We start from the raw sequence: 22,271 nt of genomic DNA on the forward strand, positions 1-22,271 counted from the left end.
AGGTGGGAACTTGAAGGACTAACCTGAATTATTTGAGTTGCTGTAACATTACACTGAATGAAAACACCCTTCAGTTATAAACCAACGTCTTTATTGCAGCCCTACGCTAGGTATATGAAGCAATTAGTACAAATAAACGACAACATTACTGAACACAAGCATGCATATATATATATATATATATTTCTTTAATTTTACAGCAATAGAACAGGCCAAATATCCATATATATTATATTTAATGAGAGAGATTCTACTTTTAATGAAGTCTCTGTGCTCTGCAGTGCAGTGAATGCAGATTTGCTAGTTAATAAAGCCCTAACAGTGTTTCTGTTCATGGAAAATGAATCTGAAACGATTGTCAGATTATCTGTTTGGCATGCCTGACTGGTGTCTGGAGTGGCTTTGCTAATGTGCTATTACTCAATGTCATTAACCCATAGAAGTGATTGAAAGGTGAATTTATATTTGCATCATGCTGTTCAGAATAGGCGGTGCGCTGGATTAATAGTGTCCTGTGAAATGTTGCTGCACAGGATAAAATGAACCATTCATTTCAGAAAGCACATGTCCCTACTCTGTGTAGGTCCCCTTAAGATGTGTGTAGTATTCAGACTGTGAAACAACAGCAACAAAAAGTTGCCTATAAAAGAGACGTATTTGTTTGCTATTTTGTTTGACATTAGAAATCTGAAGTTTTTACAGTTCCTAAGAGAACCTCCTATTTCGCTCCTCAGCAGCAAAAGCCACATTAAATACTTTGGAAATATACTGTGTAGAGCATCTATAATAATGTTCCATTAAAAAGGGGGGAATGGTTAGAGAGAAATGCAGATTGAAGACTTTTACATTCCTTCACCATGACTTTAAACATGAATGGATTCATTAAACATTTCCCCCCCTTCCTAAATATGTGTACTTTTTTTTTTCTCTTCATAAGATAAAGCATCAGTATTAAATTGCTAGTTTGAGGCTACTTAATGCTTTCAGTCCCAGGCTATTTTTTTAAATAACATTCCTCCCCCCTCCCCCCCCCAGCACTATTTGCACAGTATAAATTAGCATCCACACCATTCCATTTGAATGTTTCTTTCAATTGAAAGGGGTCTGCAAGGATTTGTCCAGGCTTGTAAGGAAAAGGGAATGTTCTGTTGCCTATTAAAACAAATAAAATAGGAGGAAAAATGAGCTATGACTGTATTTTGTGTTTTTTGGAGATCAGCTTCTACCATTTGAGTTTACAACCATGTTTGAGGCCTGATGTGATTAACATTCTGCCTGTTCTGTTTTTTTAAATAATTTGGGTATTTTAAAAAAAGAAAAGAACGTGTAGCTTTTTTGTGCCACACTTCACATAGGACAGAAGAGTATGATAGAACATGATAATCTCACTCAACATACGGTATTTCAAATGCTTTCAAGGACCCAGAGAATGGACATTGACTTTACGACATTAGGAGCATACACCTCTAGGGTTTACCCAATCAAAACTCCCATTGCCTTTAGGAAGAGGTTTGCCAGCATGATCATGTAGTAGGAGTCCACGCCCAAATGTTACAGAAGAAAAGTTTAAAGATCTGGCATGTAAGTGAAAATTGTGTGACATTAACAAATTATAGAAAAGAAAATTGCAGGGGGAGAAAACTTGATCTTAAATGAGAGGTGTCATGGTAATAAATGACATCTGAGAGTTATGTTGACAGGCTAGTGTGTCTTGGATGAGGATGTGGAAAACTGCACGTCAGCAGTATGGAGACACTTCTGTGTTATGCACTTGATTTGGATACTTTTCAGCCACAAGTACTTTTTTTTTTTTTTTTTTTAGGAAATATATCTTATTAGAAAATGTTTTCTTAAATACCTTAGATTAGTGCTGATGATTTGTTTTATAAAGTATAATCCGATAAATGATGGCAATATTCTGTAGACACAAAAAATAATAGATCATACCTACTATTCTTATTAATTACTGTTGCATTTATTCTGTTTAATCAGATGGAGACCAGTTTTCTATTGTCATGTCTCATAATAATAATTGCACTAATGAGTGTAATTGTTACAATAATGAGAACTGAAACCTAACAGCGGTAACCCCTAAATTATCTTGCATAAAAACAGATGCATGCAGAGCAATCTTTAATTTCCTTGCTTGTGCTGCTTAGTGTTACAGCTTAAATATACAGAATCTTGTGTGCATTAATTTGTGTTTTATTTGATGGTAAAATAAAAAGAAAAGAATCCCAAGTTCATCCACATGGAGATGATAGATTGCAACAGCTTCTCCAGGGACATTCATTCATCACATACATTTAATACATATATTTAATCTCCTGGTTTTTTTAAACAGAGAGTCCATTGCTATGTACAAAGTTAATTAGCTCAGCTTCTTAGGAAAAGAGTTATGCTGGAGACAGTTTTAAAAACTTGTGTATTTTAATTTTTTTTAAATCTAAACGTTGACATCAAAAGAACTGCGTACACTTACCTGCGCAAAGTGGACTTAGCCCATATTTCTAGAACCAAAACTGCTCTTTCACTATCACTCTGGACATTTTTTTTTATGCCAAATGGATTTTTATTTTTGTTAACCAACAAAACGCTGTCTGAGCTTTGTCCGAGCGCACCCAATGACAAGCAAAACGTGACACATTCTATCACTTCATGGCACCGAGATGAAAGCAGCAGCGGTGGCATACAAAAGTATAATAAATGATTATCTAGTTCTGGAAATCATTAAGTAAGCCCAGAATTGTAGCGTTTGTCCTTTCGTTGAATCGTTATGCCACTGAAAAACCAACTTTGTGTAGCATTAGTATATATGAAGTGTAGACAAAAGCCTTGAAAATTCAAGCAGTTACTTTTTTAAAGGGCAAGAAATGAATCAGTATTAAAATGCATTTCTTATTTGTATTACTATAAGTTAGACTACGAAAACAGAAAAATCGCTGCTGATGCTGTTAGTGTAGTCTTGCATTTCACTCCAAAAGGAAAACAAAATCATTGACCCTTTCTTCTTCCCACTGAAGTTTGTGACATTGATTTAAATCCGAGCAGGATCAGACCCCAGACTGTTCAGTTTCATTGTTGTCTCTAGTCAGAGAAGCAGGAAGCATAACATTCATTAACAAAATACTATTGTGTTTGCATTCCCAATTCCCTGAAAATGGAAGAAAAAAAATCACATATGCATGTTAATTATGAAAATAAAAAAATAAAACCCCATAAAGTATATTTAATGTTGGCTGTTGGTGGTGGAATAATAAATTATTCCTGGTTTCATCAATTTTTTTAAATGCCTCTGTAAAATCTGTTCAGAATCTAAATGTTTGTGCCTACGCCAAACTGACAATGTTCCCTTGACTTTAATCGCTTATTTTCACTAAACATATAAATATATTGTAAAACAACTCTGTCAAGTATTCTTCCAAAATAAATTTTGTGACATTTCTAAATAGGCTAAACTACACTAAATCCTTGCCAGGTTTCTATTGCTGGTGGGGGAGATTGATTTTGGTGCTCGTAACCCCAATCTAAATGTATTCCTTTCTCCTACTGTGTGCTCTTGTATTCATGCATTAATAGACCAAACTTAAAACGTATAAAGAAAAACAAACAAACTGCTGTCTGGGATGGCGATGCCTTTTATAGTTCATTTCAGAACACATTTATATTCACTTTATAATCTCTAGAAAAGAAAGACATTAACCTACTTAGGGCAAGACCAGTGTACACCTGGACTATCTAATTATAGATACATTCCCTGCAGTTAGTCTGGGTGCCTTCAAATGAAATAGGAAATTTTGTTTGAGAGGGTCCCCTCAGTATGAGTGGAGATGTTTGGATGAATTAAGAAACCCCTGCACACAATTGACTCTTTGCCCAAAACTTGAACTAGAACTTCTGGAAAATTCAGAACTGTTCAAGTTAATGGTCCATTCCACTCTCCCCACAACTTCTATTTCTTTGCTACAGTGGCAGGCCATCTGTGGCACTGCAGCCTGGTTCCTTAGGTCCTCTCTTTAGAGAGAACAGGAGTACTTGTGGCACCTTAGAGACTAACATTTATTTGAGCATAAGCTTTCGTGGGCTACATCCCACTTCTTCGGATGTAGCCCACGAAAGCTTATGCTCAAATAAATTTGTTAGTCTCTAAAGTGCCACAAGTACTCCTGTTCTTTTTGCAGCTACAGACTAACACGGCTGCTACTCTGAAACCTCTTTAGAGAGGTAGCCTGCTGCACACCCCGTCCCCTCTCTCTGACCAGATCTTCTCCTCACAGTACAGCTAGGTAAGTGATCCACTTACCTAGCTGGGTAGTGTCCCCCTGCAGGGGCCTTCTTCAGGGATATCACTTGCTCAGAAGTGTACAACAGAGAGGGAGATATTCTAGGATATAAATAGCGCCAAAGCCTTCAAAGTCCTTTTACATATGAAAATAGTAGGAATAATGAGAGTCTCTGTGAGGAAGGCTTACTTGGTTGGCTGCTGGATGCCATGGTGCTGGAAGGGGCAGAGATGTGGGCTGAACAGTGGCTCTTTGACAAGGAAACCTGCATAAATGGAAGAGCAGACCTTCCCTCCCTATATCACTTAAATCCGATAAATGGAACTCCAGCCTGTTGGGGAGGGTGTGTATGCAAGGAGGGGCCCATACGTATGTGGTGGAGTGGTATTGAGAAACCAATGCACAGTGGTGGGAGCTTGTCAGAGGTTCAGATTATTCAGATAAGTATTGGGTAATCACCTGAACTTTAGGGTGCTTGTGTGAACGGTGCTTCGGAAAGAGAAAACCTCTCTCACTCACAAAAAGCAACAGAGGGTCCTGTGGCACCTTTAAGACTAACAGATGTATTGGCGCATAAGCTTTCGTGGGTGAATGCCCACTTCTTCAGACGTACTTGCGTCTGAAGAAGTGGGCATTCACCCACGAAAGCTTATGCTCCAATACATCTGTTAGTCTTAAAGGTGCCACAGGACCCTCTGTTGCTTTTTACAGATCCAGACTAACACGGCTACCCCTCTGATACTCTCTCACTCATGTAATTCAGGATCTCTGACAATTGTGAAGGCAGCCAGTGTGGTAGAACCCTCCGAGGGGCTGTGTTTCACTCTCACTTGGATACATTTTACTTTACGGTTTAAAAGGCCAGCTGCGGAGAGGGGCTGGCACTGATCCTCTTGTCCACATGAGAAACCAACCCCCCATCACTCTTTCTCCTGAGTGCCCTGGGGACTTTGTGATTGTTCTATTTTAATTTTTTATTGTTGTGTTAGCTTAACCTGCAGCTGACCCATACAGATTTCATTTGGAGTAGCGCCACTTAGTAGTAATGCTTTTTCTGACACCCTGTAGAAATTATGCTGCCAGTCTTGTGGTTTCAGCCGTCAGCGCTGGCGTAAGTTCTTTCTGGCGCATCCCCTTGTGAGGAGCCTTGTACAGGATTTCTTTTTTCATTATTTAGCACCTCGCTCTTGGCATTACATTTGAACTCTAGAACTTTTCAAGTCCACTTACTTTCCTCGAGTTTGATAGGTGGTTGCTAGCCCTTGGAGTGCCACTCTGATGAAGCCGAACATGTTCTTGGAACATCTACATACATGGTTGAAATATGCAAGGGATTCAGCTCTTGGCAGACATCTTTAAAAGGAGGAGGATGGGATGATTTTTCACTCCCTCCTCCTCCTCCCCCAACCACACATGCACACACGCCCCTCTCATACACGCCCAGGAGAGAAAAGGAGAGAAAGCTCTTTGTCCTAGAATGGATGAACATGGTTGATGATGATGATGACAGTATTGCACATGTGCGGAGTTGTGATTACACTCTGCTTCCAGTGACTATGAATGTGTGAAATGTCCCAGTAATTTTAAGTTTCCGTGAGGAGGAAGCCATTACTTTTTGGGTACATGCATGAATTTTAAAACCATTCAAGATGTGTTCCCACAAAGCAGTTTAAATGTGATTTATACAAGCACATGTAAGTCTATACTCAAGACAGGCCACCTCAAAACTATGCACAATAATCCTAATCTTGCATCAAGAACTATGCAGGTGGACCCCTACGTCAGCCTGGAGCCTCATTGAATTAAGTGGGGTTCTGTGCGAGTTCAGAGGCCTGCCCTGAGTGGAATCCGAGCCTTATATCTATCTCCACTGCTTACAGATGCATACAGCTTACTTGTGTTTCATCCTTCACACTAGAAAAGCTGGGTGAATTCCTGGCTCTATTAAAGTCAATGGCAAAGTTCCCGTTGACATCAGTGGCTCCAGGATTTTATCCACTATGTCCAACATAATTTCCAGAGGTATATGCTGCCCCTAGAAAGCAGTATTTAAAGGTGTTATTTCACAATGCCTGCTGATATACATCATTAGTTTCTTCAAGTAGGATTTGTATGAATGACTTAGTAAAATATAGGTGCGGTAATGTAATTAATGCTAACAAAACAGGCTGATTAACATGCTGATTGCTGATTATACTGAATGCTCCGCTCCTCCCAGCAAACATGATCCTTCAGGAAATCAATTTTAATTTTACAAGAAAAAAGCAGAAAACTTAAATAAATGTGCCTGTTTCAATTGAGCCTCTGGCATAGCCTCGGGAGCTCAGAAATCAGGCAGACTTGGGCTATTTTTCCGTTTTAGTATGTTTTAGAAATAGCAGCAGTATGTCTAATTAAATGGCAAGAAAAACAAGTACATCATTAAAATTTCAATGTTGGTGTTGGGTTTCAATTTGGAAAGAATTTTCTTGATTGATTATAAACCCTGCAAAAACACAGGAACAAACTCCTGAAAGAGGTGGGTGGCTGTGCGCGTGCATACTGACTGATCCATTGGAAGGGCTTTGTGAGGCTGTAGTGTGCCTGCTGTGTAGCCAGTGTTTTCATTCTCCAGTGCTAGCAATTAGGCAGCGCTCACAAGCATTAAAAATCTCACATGAAAGGGGAGGGGTATTAATATAATTGCCAATACATACTTATTGGAATTTATGCCCTGATTACCAGGGTAAAATTTGTTTGAGGGGACCATGGATGGAAGAAGCTTCATGAGGAGTTCTGCTTCCAGCAGGGCCGGTGCTACCATTTAGGCCAAGTAGGCGGTTGCCTAGGGCCGGCAGCCCAGGGGTTCCTCTGGGTCAGAGCTGCAGCACGGATCCCTGGACTGGGGGGTGGGGAGCTGCCGTGGGGGGGAGGGGGGCCCTCAGGGCAGGGGGGGGGAGCTGCCGCGGAGGGGGGCGCCTCAGGGTGGAGGGGGGGCGGGGAGCTGCCGCAGGGCTGGGGGGGGGGGGGCGCAAGGTGGAAATTTCGCCTAGGGCGCAAAACTTCCTTGCACCGGCCCTGGCTTCCAGAGGTTATCCCTCCTACTCTCCTCTCCTCCCCCTCTCCCTCCACCCCCCAGTTTATCCAGTTCAGATTTATCCATTGTGGAATAAACGGGGGGATGGGGGAGTGTTGGCAGCAGAACTTGTGGATCTTCTAAAATCCATATTGATTCAAGGAGCTGGGCTTCTGCACCAGAACTAGCCCTTCTCCACCTGGCTTCCCAGCGTCCTGGCTGCACTGAAGCTATGATAACATGGCAGTTGCTTCTGGAACCTTCTGAGAGGAGAGGAGAGGATTGGTTTCTCAAACACAGGAGAAAGGTGCTTTAGAGGCAGTGTCACACACATGGGATGGGAGAAATCAGGGTATAGATTACTCCTCTGTTGCTCTCTACACATGCAGGTCTTAGGGAGATGACTCCCTCTCTTACTTAACTGTAATCATGTCAGGTAGAGAAACAACATCTAGAACCAGGCTGAGAGATGGTTGTGTCTTAGTAAGGACTGCGGCATTGGACCTTAGGCAATGACACCCTTAACGCCTAAGTCTCGTGTAAGGAACGGCAACTGCAGCAGAAAAGATTTAATATTTATGGTAAATAAATAAAGGACAGGCTGAGATATCAAACAAGAACGTCTCTTGTTTGGTGATTGATTGAACTATTAACACAACAGATTGCGATTCAGGCAAGCAGAGACTCTTCCTATTACACATATTATGTTCTACATACTACATGGCTCCAAATGGAGCTGTATAAGTGTCTAAAAAAAAATTCCATGCATCATTGCTTGATTAAAAAAATTGAATTTGCTTCACCTGTGTTTACCCTTCTTGGGCCCGTATACAAGATGGAGAAATGTTCTCTTTTAAATCAAGTGAGATTAATATGATTGGATATTCCCCTTAGCCTCGCTGTAGACACAAAATGAAATCTTTACCTGGTTTTAGTCATTTGTGTTTGTACCTAGGCTTTCGCATAGGACAGCAAATAACAGCAGGGGGCTGATGTGACACCCGTTCTCCAAGGCACATGTGATCTAGAAATTCATTTGTGCAGCTGCTAAAGCAGGACTCAAATGGGGTGGAGGCCGCATGAATTTCATGCTCCCTGGAGGTGCTCCTCTGCTAGCTCTGTAATGGTGAGCAGTGAGTTAAAATGTTGTAAATAATTATGCAAAAACAGTAGCAATAAGGTGTTGTTTAACAAAGTGAATTTATGACTAGATCCCGGCAAATGGACAAATGCCTGTGCCCGTGTGGCGCCCTAAAGACTTCCGTGGGGCTCTGCATGGGCAGAGTGGCTGGCACAGCCACACACAGTGAATTCCAGGATCAAGACCATGGTATTATGAAATATATATAGTAAATCACTGAAGTTTTAAATTTTGATACAAAGTTACAGTGTGGAATGACTTTATATAGCCAGGCTATAAATGTTTCAGAGACAGGTATGTACATGAACACATGAAATGATTGCAGCTCCTTAGTTGCAGTACAGAGGTATTAGGTTAGATTAAATTCACAGCCATCACAACCTATCTATCTACAATGTTAGATAATGCACTATCACTGGTAATTATTGAACATTACTGCTTTAACTACTTGTATTTTCTAAATTAGGCTTTATCATTTTAAATAGGTGGAACACGTTTTTTTTCCTGGCAATATTATAGGTACACTGATCATACTTTCCTAACCCTGAGACCACTAGAAATATCACAATTAATTGTGGTTTTGAATTCCAATGGAAATAGGTTTTTGGTTTTATTTGGTTTTTAATAAAAACAAATAAACAGTATTTGCAATCCAGGCAGGAGACTGTGAAACTGAAATTGACTAGAAAATGACTCCAGACCAAACTGAAACTGACTAGTAGTCTATTTTTGTGGTCCAAATTGAGAGAAATTTAAACATAAGTAAAAATATTAAGCAGTGAAAAATAAATATTTAAAAAATATATTGGTGTTCATCTTTTCATAAAATGTAAGTATTCACTACATGGGTATAGACTTTTGTTTTGTTTTAAATGTTTTTAACTCATTCTTTTAACATGAGGAAATGCTCTTTGTTTCTGGCAGTCTGATAATTTCTCAACCATCTAATCCACATCATAAAACCCACTAGCAAATTGTGGGGAATCAGTTGGGAAAGTGAAAATCAATATTTAGCCCACTGAAAGTCACACAACCACAACAATGGATAAAAGAGAATCAGAAGTCATTCCTTTCTGAGGACTTTTTTGTTGAATTTACACATTAGTGTTTCCTCTTGAATGGCTAAATAGCTTGCTGATCATACCTGCTGTGCCATTCCATGGAGTTTCTCAGAGTCAAGGGACAGGAGCAATTTGCACTTTTGATTTAGCACATGGTTTGCAGTGCAATCTCTCAGACACTTTTGAACCAGTTTAGGGTGAGTGTCTGATCAAGATGATCGTAGCCTTGGAAAAGGGAGGGAAAACCTCTTAACTTGCCCACCAGATCATTTTATTCTCCACACTTGCCTCTTTTCCATTTCAAAAGGTAATCTCCCACCTTGCAAACTGGAAATCAAATCTGGAATGTCTGAAAAAGAGAAGCAAGGTGGGTGATGTAATATCTTTTATTGGACCAACTTCCATTGGTGAGGCAAGCTTTTGATTTTGTCTCTCAAGCTTCTCTCTCTCACTAACAGAAGTTGGTCCAATAAAAGATGTTGCCCAATGCACCTTGTCTCTCTAATATCCTGGGACCAACATGGCTACAACACCACTGCATATAACAGTGTAAAATAGGACACGCTTTGTCCATAATTTGCAATAAAAGGCCAACTTCTCCAACCAACCTCCATGTTGTTCTATTTTATATAAAATAAGATACCAGAGTTCAAGTTGTTTACCTCATAGGAGTGTTTTGGGAATATGATTAATAGTATTGATTCACTTTTCATTATTTTACTTTTTAAATTTGTGTATATATAATGCCTTAGGCGTACTTGATACTATATGGAGAATAAGGACAAGATCCCCACTCTGAGGAGGTTATAACCTAAATTGAATTCAGAGCTAGTCTGTGCCCATGAGTCACTCTGATTTGGAAGAACTAGAGGTCTCATTTACCACTGCTTTGTCCTTTGTGTAATCATCTGCACTTGTGCTAAGTGGGTGTTGAATGGTAACATTTCACGCTAACTTAGCACAGGTGTCAGTGATTACACAAGGGGCAACGCAATGGTGGATCAGCCCCCATGAATGTCAAGGTCACCCAGTAGGCATAGTCCGCTGCAGCTTGTTGAAGAAATTCTAGTAGTTTGCTTGCTACTCAAAATTCTTTCAATCTAGGTATCCCATTTCTCTTGCAAAAAGAACAGGAGTACTTGTGGCACCTTAGAGACTAACAAATTTATTAGAGCATAAGCTTTCGTGGGCTACAACCCACTTCTTCGGATGCATATAGAGTGAAACATATATTGAGGAGATATATATACACACATACAGAGAGCATGAACAAGTGGGAGTTTTCTTACCAACTCTGAGAGGCCAATTAAGTAAGAGAAAAAAAACTTTTGAAGTGATAATCAAGATAGCTCAGTACAGACAGTTTGATAAGAAGCAAGCGTGAAAATACTTACAAGGGGAGATAGATTCAATGTTTGTAATGGCTCAGCCATTCCCAATCTTTATTTAATCCTGAGTTGATTGTGTCTAGTTTGCATATCAATTCCAGCTCAGCAGTCTCTCGTTGGAGTCTGTTTTTGAAGTTTTTCTGTTTTAAGATAGCCACCCGCAGGTCTGTCATAGAATGGCCAGACAGGTTAAAGTGTTCTCCCACTGGTTTTTGAGTATTATGATTCCTGATGTCAGATTTGTGTCCATTAATTCTTTTGCGTAGAGACTGTCCGGTTTGGCCAATGTACATGGCAGAGGGGCATTGCTGGCACATGATGGCATATATCACATTGGTAGATGTGCAGGTGAACGAGCCCCTGATGGTATGGCTGATGTGATTAGGCCCTATGATGATGTCACTTGAATAGATATGTGGACAGAGTTGGCATCGGGCTTTGTTACAAGGATAGGTTCCTGGGTCAGTGTTTTTGTTCAGTGATGTGTGGTTGCTGGTGAGTATTTGCTTTAGGTTGGGGGGTTGTCTGTAAGCGAGGACAGGTCTGTCTCCCAAGATCTGTGAGAGTAAAGGATCATCTTTCAGGATAGGTTGTAGATCTCTGATGATGCGCTGGAGAGGTTTTAGTTGGGGGCTGAAGGTGACAGCTAATGGTGTTCTGTTATTTTCTATGTTGGGCCTGTCTTGTAGGAGGTGACTTCTGGGTACTCGTCTGGCTCTGTCAATCTGTTTTTTCACTTCAGCAGGTGGGTATTGTAGTTTTAAGAATGCTTGGTAGGTGCTTGTCTCTATCTGAGGGATTGGAGCAAATGCGGTTATATCTTAGAGCTTGGCTGTAGACAATGGATCGTGTGGTGTGTCCTGGATGGAAGCTGGAGGCATGTAGGTAAGTGTAGCGGTCAGTAGGTTTCCGGTATAGGGTGGTATTTATGTGACCATCGCTTATTAGCACAGTAGTGTCCAGGAAATGGACCGCTTGTGTGGATTGATCTAGGCTGAGGTTGATGGTGGGATGGAAATTATTGAAATCATGGTGGAATTCCTCAAGGGCTTCTTTTCCATGGGTCCAGATGATGAAGATGTCATCAATGTAGCGCAAGTAGAGTAGGGGCGTTAGGGGACGAGAGCTAAGGAAGCGTTGTTCTAAGTCAGCCATAAAAATGTTGGCATACTGTGGGGCCATGCGGGTACCCATAGCAGTGCCGCTGACTTGAAGGTATATATTGTCCCCAAATGTGAAATAGTTGTGGGTGAGGACAAAGTCACAGAGTTCAGCCACCAGGTTAGCTGTGACATTATCGGGGATACTGTTCCTGATAGCTTGTAGTCCATCTTTGTGTGGAATATTGGTGTAGAGGGCTTCTACGTCCATAGTGGCCAGGATGGTGTTTTCTGGAAGATCACCGATGGATTGTAGTTTCCTCAGGAAGTCAGTTGTGTCTCAAAGATAGCTAGGAGTGCTGGTAGCGTAGGGTCTGAGGAGAGAGTCCACATAACCAGACAAGCCTGATGTTAGGGTGCCAATGCCTGAGATGATGGGGTGTCCAGGACTTCCAGGTTTATGGATCTTGGGTAGCAAATAGAATGTCCCTGGTCGGGGTTCTAGGCATGTGTCTGTACAGATTTGTTCCTGTGCTTTGTCAGGGAGTTTTTTTAGCAGATGGTGTAGTTTCTTTAGGTAATCCTCAGTGGGATCAGAGGATAATGGCCTGTAGAATGTGGTGTTAGAGAGCTGTCTAGCAGCCTCTTGGTCATATTCCAATTTATTCATGATGACGACAGCACCTCCTTTGTCAGCCTTTTTGATAAAAACTTCAAAAACAGACTCCAACGAGAGACTGCTGAGCTGGAATTGATATGCAAACTAGACACAATCAACTCAGGATTAAATAAAGATTGGGAATGGCTGAGCCATTACAAACATTGAATCTATCTCCCCTTGTGAGTATTTTCACACTTGCTTCTTATCAAACTGTCTGTACTGAGCTATCTTGATTATCACTTCAAAAGTTTTTTTTCTCTTACTTAATTGGCCTCTCAGAGTTGGTAAGACAACTCCCACCTGTTCATGCTCTCTGTATGTGTGTATATATATCTCCTCAATATATGTTTCACTCTATATGCATCCGAAGAAGTGGGTTGTAGCCCACGAAAGCTTATGCTCTAATAAATTTGTTAGTCTCTAAGGTGCCACAAGTACTCCTGTTCTTTTTGCGGATACAGACTAACACGGCTGCTACTCTGAAACCTGTCATTTCTCTTGCATCTCTTACCCAGGATGTTGATGGGACCAATCTTGGAAAAACTGTCTTATTGGTGCTTACTACCAGGCCTAGTCCTGTTGAAGGTGTGAATACTACACATTATACAAAGGCCAACATTTTCAAACTTTTATGTGCTTGACGTTAATTCCAAGAGCACTCTGTTAAGTTTATGTCTGCATTTCCATTATAAAGCCCTCATTTTCAGGGGAAATCCTGTGTCTGAGTACTGACCATGAAAGTTTTCTCCACATTAAATGTAAAATTTCCTCTGAGCATCTTTTGTAAAATCATTTGACTGCTTTCATAATACACATAGGCTGGAAACATGAACAACAGAATTTCTGAATTGATTTTTGTGGGGGCGGGGGGAAGGGAGGTAGGTTGGCATTCCTGAATCTGAAAAATGGGTCCCACCCCCCATGTTTGGCAATGACTTTCAGAACTTTAATGTTAACTACCTCATTTAGAAAATGTTTAAAACAAATAATAGTGATAACTCCTTTTTTCAGAGAAATATTATTTGCTTGTTCATAGTTTTTTCAGAAAAAAAAATCATAGATCTTTGACAGTTTTCAGAGGGGTAGCCAGGTTAGTCTGTATCAGCAAAAACAATGAGGCGTCCTTGTGGCACCTTAGAGACTAACAAATTTATTTGGGCATAAGCTTTCATGGGCTAGAACCCACTTCATCAGATGCATGAAGTGAAAAATACAGGAGCAGGTATAAATACATGAAAGGATGGGGGTTGCTTTACCAAGTGTGAGGTCAGTCCAATGAGATAAATCAATTAATAGCAGGCTACCAAGGGAAGAAAAATAACTTTTGACATGGTAAGAGAATGGCCCATTACAGACAGTTGACAAGAAGGTGTGAGTAACAGTAGGGGAAATTAGTATTGGGGAAATTAAGTTTAGGTTTTGTAATGACCCAACCACTCCCAGTCTTTATTCAGGCCTAATCTGATGGTATCCAGTTTTCAAATTAATTCCAGTTCTGCAGCTTCACGTTGGAGTCTGTTTTTGAAGTTTTTTTGTTAAAGAATTGCCACTTTTAGGTCTGTTATTGAGTGACCAGAGAGATTGAAGTGTTCTCCTACTGGTTTTTGAATGTTATGATTCCTGATGTCAGATTTGTGTCCATTTATTCTTTTGCATAGAGACTGTCCGGTTTGGCCAATGTATATGGCAGAGGGGCATTGCTGGCACATGATGGCATATATCACATTGGTAGATGTGCAGGTGAACGAGCCCCGGATGGTGTGGCTGATGTGATTAGGTCCTATGTGGACAGAGTTGGCACCGGGGTTTGTAGCAGGGTTTGGTTCCTGGGTTGGTGTTTTTGTTGTGTGGTGTGTAGTTGCTGGTGAGTATTTGCTTCAGGTTGGGGGGCTGTCTGTAGGCGAGGACTGGCCTGTCTCCCAAGGTCTGTGAGAGTGAGGGATCGTCCTTCAGGATAGGTTGTAGATCCTTGATGATGCGCTGGAGAGGTTTTAGTTGGGGGCTGTAGGTGATGGCTAGTGGCGTTCTCTGACATTGTATCATGGCAATGATGTGCATGCTACAGATTGCTCAAGTTCCTGTTAACTCTATACCCTGGAATGGCTCTAGACCTGCTGTTGTCTTTTGCAGATCTACAAAGAACATACTTGCTCGGGCTTTTGGGGAGTGAGTAGATGGCTGAGCCTTGGTTTGTTAAAGGGAAGCAGAGGCATGAATACAATCAATAAGAGAAATTGTATGGCTGGTTGACCTCTACTTCAGTATGTGAGTGAAATGATACTGTTAGATTTGTTATTTTGTATTAATCGTGTTTTTCAAAATGTGTCAACGATGTCATTTATTTATATTTATATATACACAAAAAAAGTAAAAGTGCTTTTTCCAGGTTCTAAGTATCGAAGAGGTAGCCGTGTTAGTCTGGATCTGTAAAAGCAGCAAAGAGTCCTGTGGCACCTTATAGACTAACAGACGTATAGGAGCATGAGCTTTCGTGGGTGCATGCATCCGAAGAAGTGGGTATCCACCCACGAAAGCTCATGCTCCTATACGTCTGTTAGTCTATAAGGTGCCACAGGACTTTTTGCTGCTTTTACAGATCCAGACTAACACGGCTACCCCTTTGATACTTAGAACCTGGAAAAAGCACTTTTACTTTTTTTGTATATATATAAATATAAATAAATGACATTACCATAGACCAAAAGGTATCAGGTCTCTCAAGTGAATGACTTGTATCAGAGAAATCCCAAACACGGGGTAGCCTGAAAAGGGAACTCATAATTCGCCATTCAGTTCAGTCAGATTCATTTAGAACCTCCCTAATAGGGGACATGCATTTTACTGAAATCTGAGGGATTTTATTCTTTATAATCATTACTGTTAAAGATAAATTAATTAAAAAGATTAAACTTGTGCACACAAAATTATCATATGTGTTAGAAATAATTGTATATATTTATGAGTATATGCTATAGATGTATGAGTTATTCTTATATAGCTAGATATAGATATATAACGCATACATTGAAAAACACTAATTGAAAGCCTTGCTTAAATTATTAGCTTAAAGGATAACGATTGAATGGACATGGAACTTCCTTCTCAACCCTGGAGGCGGTCTTTGTAGGTCAGGTTTCAGGATCTTTGACCCTGATCCAGCACTCACTGAAGTTGGTGGAAAGAAAACTAGCATAAATACCCAGGGCCTGACATTGCAATCCGATACTGTCCTGCATGGACACTTGCCTGCATTAAGAGTTTAGGATTGAATCCACATTTGGCCCATTTATGCAAACACCGAGCTCTGTGGAAGACTCATATGTGTGAATAATTTAATCACATAAGTGTTTCCAGGATTAGGCTCTTGGTCTGAGGAACCTCTGCATACTGACACTCTAGTTTCGGTGAAGTACACACAAAATTAATACAAAGTAACATAGGGATAATAGTCCAAATTAATTACAAGTGAAACTTTGTTGACTTCAGTGAAGTTACAGCTGGGATGCTTTTGGCTCAGAATTCAGAACCTTCTGTTTGCTGGCCTTTATGTAAGTCACAGAGAAGACAGTTCTGCCCCCCATTCACACACACAGCTGGAGTGAAATTCACCAGTCTTTGGGCTGGATTCTCTACTGCTACCCTCAGTGCGTTCAGCACAAGGAGGTGCTGCTCAGGAGGGGAGAAGTTAAGCCTTTTTTGTGCTTCCTGGATTCTAGGATGCTGCAGGGGCTGCTTTATCCCACAGCAACTTCCCCAAGGCTGCGCATGGGCCGCTCCACAGCCCGGAATAGCTGGAGTAGTGTCCCATCCACTACCCTTGAGGCCTTTCCCAGGCTTTACCAGCCCTGCACATCACTGGAGTGATGCACAGGGGTCAGCATCTGGCCCTAAATGTTGATTTTTTTATTTTAAATGGGAAACAAAGTGGGAATTGGATGATGGAATTCCCCTCATTTCTACTCTCACAACCTCTGGGCAGGCAATTGTGGCCTCTCTGGCCTTTCTCTAGCCTGTCCTTAATCTGATCTAGCTCAGAGTCCGTGTCGGCAGCGTGCAGGGTCTCCGGTGGTTCCCCTTATGCAGCTGTTCTATTTATGGGTCTTACTGTGGGTCTTCAGCAGCACATAGGGTCTTGTACTTGCCCCTTTGCAATAGGGTGAAATTCATCTGTGAAGATGCCTGATTCTACAGCTGTGCCATTCACAGGACTTCTGTTGAAGCGAATTGGAATCTCGTATGCTGAAAGATGGTAAGATCAAGTCCTGTGTTTAGTGTGCTTAGCAAGATTTAAATTGCAGGCCACAAAAGCGTGGACGGTGACCTTTTTTGTAAGCCTTTTCAGACTTTTTTTTTTATTTTTTTTATTCTTGTTTCACTATTGTTTTAAAAAAAAACTTCAACAGAAGGTCTGTGACTGACATTTCAGAGTGTAACCGGGAGAACAAAATTTCAATTTGACCCTGGCACCACAGCTGCTAAAATATTAACAGCATTAAATGCAGGTGAATCGGAAATGTGTGTGCAGGCCAAAGATTCCTCTAGGCGGTTTTATTCTGGCTTGCTTGTTCCTTCACTCATTGCCACGAGACTGGAATCTCATCTGCCTCCCTCACCCAAATGAAGAGTGACAGGGGTGATGAGGATGGTGGATATTGCAACAGCATTTCTTTGATAGTAAAAGCTGCCTGTCTGATAAGATTTAACAGGCAATATGGGTATTTCAGGAAATACAAAGCCACCTTTGAAAAGTGCAGAGAAACTCCAGGGAGAGATGTTTGTACAGTTTCTGGCTGAGTCTCTCTCTCTCTCTCTCTCTCTCGCTTTCGCTCTCTCTCTGTTTTCATAACATATGTGTAATTAATGCTCAGATTCACTTTTACATTAAAATATCCCACTGAAGCAGTGTTTTCGAATGATCCTACTTTTCAGAAGGTTTTCTGAAAAAGAACAAATCTTAATCCCTTGAGAATGCAGAAGCACAATGGGCCAAATTTGTCTTTGGTGTAACTCCATTCACCAGGGATGTATTTGACCCCCAGTAGGTTTTATTGTCCTGTTCTTTAAGGCTACATTTTTCATTATCACCCTTTCTGTGCATACATACCATTACTACACTTACAGTTCTTGAGTACATAACAGCACAGATTGACCAAGCAAATGCTCAGTTGCTCTAAAAAAGGCACTAGCTGGCTGTCTGTAAAGGAGGGCTTATACACATGAGAAATGTTACTCATTGGAGTAAAGTTACTCTATGTCCAAAAGTCTTTTGCAAATCAGGACCTTTGTGCCCTAAATGTGCCTGTTCACAAATTTTGTTCATAGCTTTGTTTTTGCAGGGTAGATGTTGAGGTTCACGTGCAAGGTGCTGGCAGAGAGTGACAGATGTTTCTGTGGGCATAAGAATCTACAGAAGGATTTTCCTTTTAATTGATTTCTTTGAAAAAAACTGTCTCGGCCATCAGTCTAGAAAAGCAAATATTTGGATTAATTGTGTTATCTGATTTAGAAATATGTTCAGCTGCATACTGTGAAAAGCAATGTGAAGTATTCTCACTACACTAATATCAGGCACTAGGTACTTGTAACTGGTCTATTTTAATGAATCTGTGAGGATTAATATTTCAAAATGGGGACACACACCCTTTTTGCAACCATTAGGATTGTTAATTTCCATGAATGTCATACAGGCTCTCTTGCAGAACTAGTTAATGAGGTGAAGCAATCATTTTGGCATGACCACATTTAGATCATTGGAAAATCTGCTGCGTACATAAACGGAGTTTTTTTTTTTTTTTTTTTTTTACAAATTTATTTAATTAGCCTGTTTTTTTTAATGTAAAATGCTAAAATTAGCACTTAAATAACTAGATCTATGTCCAAGGCATGAATTTCAGTACTGATTATCATTAGGGAATTAATAAAAAGCCAAAACCAAGCTGTTTTCTACAAAGTTAGCCATATAATGGGTTTTTCCCCCAATTTCGCTGACTTTCTCTCTACTACTTTATCCCAGCCTTCTTCCCTCCCCCCACTCACCGCTGCACATGAACAACTCTTGCTAGCATTCTTGCAAAGCTGCCAAGAAACTGTGAACAAATTTAATGTCTGAATAACTGCTTGGTCTCCCAGTGACCTTGAAAAAATTAGTTTGCATCATTAAAAATTCATAGAAATGAAATTTTTGTGAGGAGACTGGCACATGCAAAATTAGTACTTGTTGAAATGCAGCTGGAGTAATTCAACCTAGTGAACTTTCAAAATGGTAATTCTTCTGAGAGCTAATTGCACCCACCTTACAACTTGGATTGAGTGTTGCTATTTGACTTTCTAAAATAATATCATCCTGTGTGTGTGTATATATGTGTGTGTGTGTATGTATGTATGTGTGTGTGTGTATGTATATATATATAAGCACAGGTAAAATGCATATGCAATTTCATAGAAGCAGAGTGTTTAAAGATTTAAGCATTGGCAAGAGGATATGTACTGTAACAGGATGCAGTGACTGAGGAGGGTTGTTGGGAGAAAAATAAATTATAATGCTTTGCTATTATCAATAAATTGTATAGTGATCTTTGCTGTATATCCTTTGGGAATTCTGTATACATGGTTAGCAATGTGTTTGAGTTGTGAAGTTAGGATCTGGAACCAAATACAGTCTTTTCCAAAGTTTGGGGCTGTTCAGATTGGGTCTCAGGCCTGGTCTACACTTAAAAATTAGATTGACCTACTTACGTCACTGAGGGTTATTAAAAATGTTGCACGCTGAACACCATAGTTAGGTTGACCTAACCCCTGGTGTAGGCACATCTAGCTCGACAGAAGGATTCTTCTGTCAACCTAGCTACCACCTTTGAGAGAGGTGGATTAATTTACTTCACTGGAAAAACTCTTTCTATTGAGGTAGGGAGCATCTATAATCTGGTGCTACAGTGACACAGATGCAGCGCTACAGTAGTGCCACTGTAGTGTAGACATGCCCTCATTCTAGAGGAGGTCCAAAGCCACAAAACTCAGATCTGGATTTAAATCCAAGGTTTATTTCAGATTTCAGGTGCGTTTATGTTTGGATTGGAGGCTCCAGCACAGACCAGTGTCTGCTGTGACATATGGATATCTATCTATCTTCATACTACAGGTTCATTGCATGCTATCTTATAAATAATGCTTGTTCCTCTTAAATACTAATCATCATCAGGGAAAAGCTAACAGAAGCAGAACTGAATATGTACTACTAAAACCACAGCATTTAGCAGTAAGGTACCCTGCCCTCCCATCCAGTGAATGGCAAAATACAATTTTGGAAAAGTCCCATTTGTAACCAGTTCAGGGACGCAAAGCACAAAACCCATAGAAACTGGGCAGTTAGAATGCTGTCCATGTGCACAGAGAGTTCTGATTTTCATTTGGTCCTTACTCAGGCAAAACTCCCACTGAAGTCATTGGTTCCATATGCATTGAATAGGACCTGATGATTTGGCCTTCTGTTTTTAACGTAAGTTTGTTGCTTTAGGAATGTTTTTAAATCCACAAGTACATTGATGCATACTGGGCTTGATCCAAAGCCCATTAAAATCAATGGGAGTCTGTCCATTGGATAAATTGGCTTTTGATCAGGCTCCAAGTGAGCAGTGGGAATAGAAAAATATTCCTTTTTATGATTAAAATTCATGGAGGCTAAATCGTGCTGTCATTAACACCAGTGTAAATTGGAAGCAAGACTACTGACTTCAGTAGAGTTACTGTGGATTTACACTGGGATAACTGAGAGCAGAATGTTGCCTTGAACAGAACTGAACTGTGGTAATTTTCATTCCGGTACTTGACTCTCACTTGGAGAAGGAAAGCACGTGTCAGGATAATGCCGTTCCACCAATTTCCTCACTTATCTCTCCAGTAACGCTGGAAATTTCTCGAAGGGTGCAGTCAGAAGTGTGAATATTTCTCTCTAATAAGCATTTGTGCCACCAGCCTTGCGATCTGCCCTTGAACTCGGCTTAATTGTTGAATGCCAGCTCAGACTCTGTCAACGTGTGCACAGTGGTCCATTTTGCTGTCACATCCTAATTAAAAAGTCATTGCTCTCAGTAACATTTACCACCATGGCAGAACTGAAGTGGTAGGCAGTTTAGACTGGATACTATAGAATGAAAATAAGTTTTGCTTCTTGATGTTTTCATGTTAGGATGATCATACAAGCATACATTTGGGGAACCAATTTCAATCCCTATTGGTTTTGTTTTGCTCCCGTGGTTTTTTTTTTAAAACACAACCTGTCAACTTGTATGGCTGCCTCTGCTGCTTGATGACATTAACATATATCGGGCCACCCCTTGTGCAGAACTGTCCTGAGGTGAAACCTCTAGTGGTCTGGAATGGAAAGAGGCTGCAATTTACTGAGTCCATTATCACCTCTGGACGTGTAGAATGATAATGGAAGTGACAGAGGTGCAGCTGAAAATTGGCTCTTAATATTTTATGTGTTAAAGCTGAGAATTGGAAATCTCACACTGCTCTTCAGGGAAAATGAAGTGTGTGTGTCTTTTTTTCCCCTCCTCCCTCAGAAACACAAATTCAACTACTGGGCAAATCAAGTGTCCTATTTTGGAGGGCAAGATATTCTTATTATTTGAAATATGCTTCATCAGTGGTTTTAAACAAATAATAATTGCATGAAATATTATGAGGACTGAACACATTTATTCAGCATTTATAGGATGGTGGCATCACTATAATTACTGCAGTAAAGCTTTTTCAAAATGTACATACAGTGTTGTTTTCTTTTTGCCAGTGTGTTCAATTGAGGGACAAGCTAAAGTGTTTGCCCTGAAGCAACATCTTAAAATTGCTTTCTTTAAAACCTTTTTTTTTTGTGCTGCTTGTAGCTTTGTAACCTGTTCTATTTCATCACTGCTGTATAATGCTTGCAAATTGTGCTCTTCTATCAAGGCAAAAATATTCTCACCAAACTATTAAACAAGATTACCATGCATCCATTCATATGTAATGGGAAATGGATACAACAATTTAAAAATAAAATAGTTTCTTCTTTTAAGCGACTTCTTATGAAAATAGCAAATTAGCTCCCTGGCCCTCCACCAACCCTTGCCCACAGACTTACTGCATCTTCTTGGTCCTGATTACAAGCAATATCTAATTATGTCAGTTCTTACAGATTGGATTTATAAATTTCTCATGTTTTCATATAAGTTGGATACTTAGGGTTGAATGCAGCTGCTGAGGGCATGTGCACTGACGCCCATGGAAGGAGAGATTGCTTGAATGAGTTGGGAGACTTTTCCCTTTCTGCTTAGTCTCTGTGTGTGCAAACACTAAGGGTAGGTCTGCGCTGCCAAAAATAAAAAGGTGTATTCTTAATTTGAGTTTGCTAATTTGGGATGAAATAGCAATGAAGACAAGACACGTTGGGTGAGCAGCTCCAGTTAAAGCATGTGGGGGAGCCTGGGATTGTGACTCAAGCTGCTAAACAGAGTTAAACGCAGAGTTGCCATAAAGAACATACCTTTTACTAGCAACGTAGATATATTCTAACATAGGGAATCAGGCCACTCAGCGGATAAG

The 22,271-nt window shown here is 40.3% G+C and overlaps 1 protein-coding gene across 1 annotated transcript in view; it reads left to right on the top strand.

The window, feature by feature from the left end:
* UNC5C (unc-5 netrin receptor C) overlaps positions 1-22,271 on the top strand; it is a 363,016-nt gene that overhangs the window by 101,383 nt on the left and 239,362 nt on the right. The gene's annotated exons all lie outside the window — the stretch shown is intronic.

Source organism: Emys orbicularis, chromosome 5, assembly GCF_028017835.1.
Source record: "Emys orbicularis isolate rEmyOrb1 chromosome 5, rEmyOrb1.hap1, whole genome shotgun sequence".
Classification (NCBI taxonomy): Eukaryota; Metazoa; Chordata; order Testudines; family Emydidae; genus Emys; species Emys orbicularis.